Source organism: Erinaceus europaeus, chromosome 17 (genome assembly GCF_950295315.1).
Source record: "Erinaceus europaeus chromosome 17, mEriEur2.1, whole genome shotgun sequence".
Lineage (NCBI taxonomy): Eukaryota > Metazoa > Chordata > Mammalia > Eulipotyphla > Erinaceidae > Erinaceus > Erinaceus europaeus.
This window is the reverse complement of record NC_080178.1, coordinates 23,268,363-23,274,241: the sequence shown is the minus strand read 5'-3', so window position 1 is coordinate 23,274,241 and position 5,879 is coordinate 23,268,363. Positions and strand designations below refer to the sequence as shown.

Sequence of the window (5,879 nt, the reverse complement as noted above, 5' to 3'; positions counted from 1 at the left end):
TACACCATAATGCACCAGGGGCTACAAGACCTTCTCCAACCACTACCTTCTTCTCCTTATTCAGAATCTTTTGATTTGGTGAAATGCAGCATTCCAAGTTTTACTTTGTGTTTTCTCTTTCTATGTTTCTCTCTTAAGTTTGACCTATAAGTGAGATCATCTGGTCCCTCTCTTTTTGACTAAACTTAATATGATTTCCTCAAGTTACATTCAAGATATGACAAAATAGATGACTTCATCACTTTTTAAATTTTCATTTTTTAATACATGTTTTCAATTTCTATTTCAACTGTACAGCCTCTTTCAGTCCTTACAGCCCACAGTTGATAGGGCTGGGCAATGGTTTGAAGCTGCGATTCACTCTGGCATATGTATACTATTAGACCCACGGGGAAAGACCTCCATAAATCCATCAGAGTTCATCATTTTTAACAGCTGAGTAGTAATCTACTTGACTATATAACACCATTTTTAGCCACTTATGTCTTACTGGCCATCAGGGTTGCTATGAATTTTAGGCTATTATAGTTTGTAGATCTCTCCCTATGAGTACTTTTGCTTACTTTGGATATATCCAGGAGAAGAATTGCTATATTTTCCCCCTTTTCTACCATCATATCTACCATATATGATCAATTATATATGGCTGGAAGACAAATAGACACAGACAAAAACTCCTTAGACCTCCTCATAGCACCTAGAACAACCCTTGCTCATTGAGAAAATATTTTTTGTTTTTCTTTTTTTTAATTAATTAATTTATTTAAGAAAGGAGACATTAATAAAATCATAGGATGGGGGGGGTACAACTCCACACAATTACCACCACCCAATCTCCATATCCCATCCCCTCCCCTGATAGCTTTCTCATTCTCTACCCCTCTGGGAGCATGGACCCAGGGTCATTGTGGGTTGCAGAAGGTGGGAAGTCTGGCTTCTGTAATTGCTTCCCCGCTGAACATGGGTGTTGACTGGTTGATTCATACTCCCAGTCTGCCTCTCTCTTTCCCTAGTAGGGTGAGACTCTGGGGAAGTGGAGCTCCAGGATGCATTGGTGGGGTCTTCAGTCCAGGGAAGCCTGGCCGGCATCCTGATGGCATCTGGAACCTGGTGGCTGAAAAGAGAGTTAACATACAAAGCCAAACAAATTGTTGAAGAATCATGGATGCAAAGGTTGGAATAGTGAAGATGAAGTGTTGGGGGGTACTCACTGCAAACTCTAGTGTACTACTGCTTTCAGGTATATATTTTGCAGTAGTTTATGGATACGTGTGAACATATGCTCTATCTCCTGGAACCTGGTCCATATCTAGGTTTTGGGACTTTGTTAGGAAGTGAACCACCTGGGATAGAATTAGAGAATACTATGAAAGGAAAGGTCTCACCCGAGTAAGGAAGATGAAGGGTTGTCATTCCACACCTGAAGTCTCTGGACACCGTCTGAAGTGAAGCATGATTGGGTGGCACTTGCGTTGATAGGTTGCAATCAGCGGATGCAATATTATTTGATAAAAATTGGGAGAAGCATATGGGAAAGTGGCCCCTAACCTAGAGTCCCAGGACTGGGGGAAGTTTAGGCTCTGTAGTGGAGATGTGAGGTTCCTGTTGTCTTAGGGTTAAAGAAGACAATGGATAGTTACTGTTATCACATTATTTGGTAATTGGGTTGACTTTGAAAAGTCCCTTTGTTAGACATACAATCAATTTTCCCCCCTCATAATAATTGGTGATTTATATGACTACAATTTAATAGGTGTGCACATAAACACCATTCCCATCACCAAAAGATTGTGTCCCATCCCACCCACCCTCCTCCACCCCCTCCCCCACCCCCGCTGGCCCAGGAAGCCGCATGTCCACCCTCCCGCTCAACACAGGGTTTTTACTTTGGTGCCCTACTTTCAATTTAGTCAGATCCTGCCTTTAATTTCCCTTTATGATCTTCTTTCTCAACTTCTGTTGATGAGTGGGATCATCCCATACTCATCTTTATCTTTCTGACTTAGCTCACTTAACATAATTCCTTCTATCTCTGACCAAGATGGGTCAAAGAAGTTGAATTCATTGTTCTTAGTAGCTGCAGAGTATTCCATTATGTATATATACCACAGCTTTCTCAGCCACTCATCTGTTGTTGGGCACCTGGGTTGCTTCCAGGTTTTAGCTATTATGAATTGTGCTGCTATGAACATAGGAGTACACACATCTTTTTGGTTGGGTGTTATGGAGTCCTTGGGGTATAACCCCAGGAGAGGAATTACTGGGTCATATGGAAGGTCCATGTCTAGCCTTGTGAGAGTTCTCCAAACAGCTCTCCACAGAGGCTGGACCAATTTTTGCAAGCCTAGAGAATTGTAACAAATCTCTGTTGTCCTCCATTATGAAATATGATTACTAATTCCTATTTTCAAGAAATAACTATGGCTTGAAATGAAGGTCAAAAAGTATGTGCATTTATATGTGTTTGTTCATAAAAATAAAAAATCAGGAGACATTTGAGCCACATCTTGATTACAGAATAAGCCCAAAAGATTAAAAATTATAAACAGAGCTATCTACCCTAAAACCAAACTTTACTTAATAGTAACTAGGTTATGTAGTTGTTACTACATCTTTGATATGTATGGAAAATTCCTTTCCAAAGTTGCCATTTTTGACATAAGTATCAAAGTTTAGATGTATGAAACTATGTAAAGGAATAAGAACAACCTATGATATGCTACAGTTGATTATTGATAAATTACATAACGTTGATAATAGGATAATAATCATTTAAATGATAATAATCATTTAAAACTGTTTGAACAGTTGGGAACTCTATGAAGGCTTTTCCATGACATTTAATTCCATGGTAGCTAATTATCTGTAAAATTGCAATAATAATAAGGTTGCTGTCCATAGAGTTATTGAGACATTCATATATATAAAGTCCTTTAATACTTTCAGGTATGTATTTTCATTCAGTTTTGATAACTTTTTTATAACTACAATGTATTGTATGAGAACTTAAAATTGATACTTAAATTTTATTAAGGAGACTTAGAGATCTTTAATAGCTTACCCAATAACCACACTGAACAAATGAGATAATGACATTGATTTTCTCATTTTAAATCCAACATTCTACTGCATTAATATGCACACTCTCTTCTTTTATGTAATTAAAAGGGTAAAAATATTCTATTTGTATATGACCCCAAAGTCTACATATCCATTTCTCCATATATAATGGGCTATATATAAAACAATTTTTCTCTGTAAATTGATGGTTTGAAAATAATGTTTCTTTTCCTATGACATAAATACAGCTTTTTAATTGAGCCAACTAACTAATTAGACAGTTCAAATTTATCCCACATGTGTAATTTTATAGAGTAAAATTCAACTACTCCTGAAAACTCTCTATATTATAGGTGCTTTGCTGAAAACCTTTACTTGATCCTTCTTTACTGCAGTGGAATACTCTGCAGCTGTGGAGCAAAAGGACTGTAGCTTACTTCTCTGGGAATCACTAAAGCAACTTATAATAGATGTACAAATTGTCTAATTTTCACCAATTCAATATAGAGAAAATTTTAAAAAATAAGGAAAAGTGTTGCTACTTGGAATTTATTTCTTGATCTGAGAACAACAAAAAAAAGATTCTCACTCATTTTTTTTTCACTTTTTTTTTCATTTTTTAAAAATTAGAGTTTAAAAGAAAAGTGCTTCTTTTCTCTGTGGGTAGCTCCTTGATTTTGCTAAGTTAGAACTTGTTCTCCATTTTATTATTAAGTCACTCATCAGTGGGTAAACGGTTTATTACACACATAGCAAGTGAGAGCAGAAACCCAAAGCTGTTAGCTGTGAACCTGAATGTACAAATGTACCAAGTGAACTTGCTGAGTTTTGTTTCCATGAATTACATACAGGGTGAATAACTAGACGATCTTTAAACTTGAATATATGGGGACTGAATGCCCCAAGTCCAAGTCTCCACTCACCACCTACAGGAGAAAAGTTGTAGAGTAGTGCTGCAGGTATCTTTCTTTCTCCCTCTCTCCTTTATCTGTGTCTCTTTAGTGAAAAGAGGGAAGGAAAGTGGGAAGGTGAAAGGAAGAAAGGAAGGAAGAAAGGGAGACAAAATATGACTACTAGGAACAGTGGAGTCATTATTCAGACACTAAGACCCAGAGATAACACTAATGGAAAAAAAAAGAAAAAAAGAAAAAATTATTATATCCTCTTCCAATTTCTGAAAATAAGAAAGGTATGAGGTAAAACACGATGGAGCTTTGACAAAGAGCTAAAGTCAGGTATCAAGGTAATGTCCTTATTAAATGGAAACTAGGTGATACCCCTAACTTTTCAGTAGAGAAGAAAATTTATTTTCAGTTAAAATATCGATTTATTTATTTATCTATCTATCTAATCATAGCAGAGAAAGAGAACAGAGCACTTTTTATTCACCTATGGTGAGATGGATAAACACTGGAACTTGTACAGGCAAGATATATGCACCATTTGATGAGCCACCTCCCTGTTTTGTCAAATTCTATTACATAATCAATCTCCAACTTAAATATAAAATTCAAAGATACAATTCTAATAAGCCATGACATGGAGAAAAATCGCCAACTCAAAAAGAAGAGTAGGGAGGAATGCTAAGAAGGCCACCTGCAAGAAGCAGTAGTAACCACGCTAACTCACAGACTCTGAAAACTATGGCAGTTATTAGAGCAGAATGATAGGAAAAGGTAGAGGGAGAAAGTATTTGCATGAGAACTTTGGTGGAGAGGTGTCTCCTGTCCCTCACTCTCTCTACCCCTCCCTTCCCTCTCAATTTCTGACTGTCTCTATCCAATAAATAAAGATAATAAAAAAATTTAAAAAAAAAGAACTTTGGTGAAGAGTTGCATATATAGGTGTGAAATTATACTACACACATGTTATATACCATTGTAAACTAATTTTCACTCAATAAAAGTAAATCAACCATAAAAATTATGTTGTAGATGTTAATGGATGCCTTTAATATTTGGGAAAAGAAAGTAGCAACATGTGACCTGCATGCATACAATTAAAGGAACTAACTTATAATGCCTTATTTACTGCATTCATTTGTGCAACAAATATATTTTTTTTAATTATTGGGAGGTTAATGGTTTACAGTAAAATTGGCTCGTGGGTACAATCTCCTGTCTCTGTACAGTAGGTATCTACAAAACTTTTAATTCCAACTTGGGTCCTTTTCCATCATCATGTACCAGGACCTGAAAATTCTCCCTTCTCCTCTCTCTGTCTGTTTTCCTCTGCCAGAGACCTTTGCTTTGGTGCACTACACCAAATTTCACTTTGTGTTTTCCATTTCTGTTCCTGTCTCTTAAAATTCTGCCCTTGAGTGATACCATCCATATACATTCTTCTCTTTCTGGCTTATTTTACTTAACATTACTTCTACAAGCTCATCACGTTGAAGTGAAGAAGGTGACCTCAGCATTTTTAACAGATGAGTAATATTCCACATATTATATACCATAGTTTTTTTTTAGCCACTCATCTGGTATTGGATATGTATGCCACTGAAGATAGAGACCTGAAAGCAGAAAGGAGATAGACTCTCCCAGAATACTGATTCAAACCCTGGGGATTCTAAGTGGAAACAGAATTTTCAGGCATGTAGGAAATAAACTATAAAGGAGGGGCCAAAAAGGAACCACAGTGGAAAAAATATATACCATCTATAAGCCAGCAAAAAGGATATGTAGACTACTTCCAAGTTTAGGCTATTACAAATTGTGCTGCTATGAACATGGTTATACATAGACTTTATGATGGGTGCATTTATTTCCTTAGGATTTTCCCCCAGGACTGGAATTTCCAGGTCATAGGCCCATATC

At 36.6% G+C, this 5,879-nt stretch overlaps 1 non-coding gene across 1 annotated transcript; it reads right to left on the bottom strand.

Annotated features, from left to right (window-relative positions):
* Positions 1-287: 287 nt before the first annotated feature.
* Positions 288-421, bottom strand: LOC132534204 (small nucleolar RNA SNORA42/SNORA80 family). The gene has a single exon (XR_009545877.1). It is a non-coding gene; the product is annotated as a small nucleolar RNA SNORA42/SNORA80 family (small nucleolar RNA).
* Positions 422-5,879: the final 5,458 nt, after the last annotated feature.